This window comes from Phyllobates terribilis, unplaced genomic scaffold (genome assembly GCF_046119375.1).
Source record: "Phyllobates terribilis strain yellow unplaced genomic scaffold, ASM4611937v1 Scaffold_3733__1_contigs__length_71271, whole genome shotgun sequence".
Classification (NCBI taxonomy): domain Eukaryota; kingdom Metazoa; phylum Chordata; class Amphibia; order Anura; family Dendrobatidae; genus Phyllobates; species Phyllobates terribilis.
In genome coordinates, this window is record NW_027366486.1 from 18878 (window position 1) to 21052 (window position 2175).

Below are 2175 nucleotides of genomic sequence, written 5' to 3' on the forward strand. Positions count from 1 at the left end.
TGCTGTGAAATCACCTGGCTTGTAAGACTTCTTACTGATCTGAGAGTTAAGAAGACTGGGCCTGTTGTGCTGCATTGTGATAATCAAGTTACACTGAATATAGCAAGGAATCATGTGCTCCATGAAAGGACAAAACACATAGAAGCAGACTGTCACTTAGTGGGGGACAAGGTGATGAAGAAAGAAATTGTGACCAAGTATGTCAACACCTTGGAACAGGCAGCAAATATATGTTTACTAAGATACTAAGTCTTGATCAAAGTAAAAAATTACTTATCAAGCTGAATGTTGTGAATCAGTACACTAGCACATAAGCTTGAGGGGGAGTGATGATGTGTCTTTTGCTAGCTGTGATCAAGATTCTGCTATGGTTGTTATGTACACTTGTTTAGTACGTGTCCTTTTAGTTCACATTCTGTTATGTTTGTTGAATCATTCTATTCTGTACTTCTTGCATTGACAGATTTAGCTTTAGTACTTTTCTTTCTCCATTCATGTCCATGTATGTCAGTTGCATTTGTTTAAGTAAAGAGGAGTGGTTTTGTTCCGTTTTTCACCTTCTCGTCCTGTACTCATACAACTCTTCCTGACTTCATCTTCTTCCTTTCTTGCTCAATTCACTGAGCTGGATTGAGTTGACAGGGATCAAGTCCCTCTCCAATGACCTCCACAACACTCGCGACCTCAAGAAGCTCACCGACAAGTTTCTCATGGCCTCCGAGAACGAGGTGTTCCGTAGGAAGACCGGCATCTACGAGGACGTGGTCCGGCGCCTCTCCGCCGACGGTGATTCAAGCTGGTCAAGAAGGTTCTCGAGGGCCATAAGAAGTACAACAACATGGCCAGAGAAGGATTTGGCGTGCGCTTGATCTCGCTATAAGACCGCTCTGGGCTACTTAGTGACGCAGTCAAGGTGTTCGACGAAATGCCCAAATTGGATTCCAAGAGAACTATCCTCCATGTGAATGTCGTTTTGTCTGCTTGTATCAACTCCAAGCAATACGCTAAAGTAGAGGAACTGTTTGCTACGTTGCCTGCATAAGTTGGAGTTGAGCATGACCTTGTGTCTTATAATACCGTGATCAAGGCTTATGTTGAGTTGGGTTCCCTGGATAAAGCTGTTGCAGTGCTTGATGAGATGGAGAAGAAAGGATGTAATGGCGACATTATCACCTACAATACTCTTCTCAATGGGCTTTACAAGGGAGACAAGTTTGCAGATGATGAGAAGATTTGGGACAAGATGCAAAAATCTGGGGTGAAACACGACATCAGGAGTTACAATGCCAAGCTTGCTGGTTTAACATCTGAGAAAAAGGATGATCAAGCCCTTGAATTGCTTGAAGAGATGAAGGGGAAAGGGTTGAATCCTGACATTTTCACTTTCAATCTACTGATGAAGATCTACTGCAACGTGGGAGATTTGGAAGGAGCCAAAAAGTGGTATGATGAACTGAAGAGGAATAAATGCAAAGCAGACAAAGTGAGTTATGCTACTATACTGCCATTTGTTTGTGACAAGGGAGATGTTGATTATGCATTTGGGCTGTGCTAGAACATCTCTAGAGAAAAGTGTTTCGTTGATTCAACCGTTTTACAGAGGGTGGTTGATGATCTAGTGCTGCTTTTGAAATTCAAGGAGGCAAAGAAGCTTTCTGAGCTTGGTAAGAACAATAAATACTGCAACTATAAGCTGAAGATGCCTGCAGTCGAAAAGTAATGAGGGAGGTTTGGTTCGGTTCAATATTTAGTATCGGAATCTTTTTTGTTGTAGTCGGGGTTTTTAGTTGATTTAGAAATTTGGGATACTTTAGAATGTGGAATTTTGGATTTGATGCTTGGAGATAAGCTCTTGATGAATGTGACTTCATGGTTATGGATTGTGGAATCTGTTTATGTTTGGTTAAATTAAGTTCTTTTTTCTTCAGAGTAGGTGGTTGAAGGATATTTAAGGCTCTGTCTACGTGCCATTGGAGTACTGTGCCGAATGCCTTGTAAAAACTAAATTCTACCCATTTTTCCATGTTGAAGTATTTCATGCAACGAACTTTAGACTTTCATTGCTCCTTCAAGCGGAATTTATTTTGTACATGTGAGTATGCTAACTTAACGTGCTCGTGAGGACGAAGCCAAAGCTCACAAAATCTGGATCTTTCATGGAAAGAGTCAATTGGA

At 41.2% G+C, this 2175-nt stretch overlaps 1 pseudogene; it reads left to right on the forward strand.

Annotated features, from left to right (window-relative positions):
• Window positions 1–420: 420 nt before the first annotated feature.
• Window positions 421–1555, forward strand: LOC141248519 (uncharacterized; annotated as a pseudogene).
• Window positions 1556–2175: the final 620 nt, after the last annotated feature.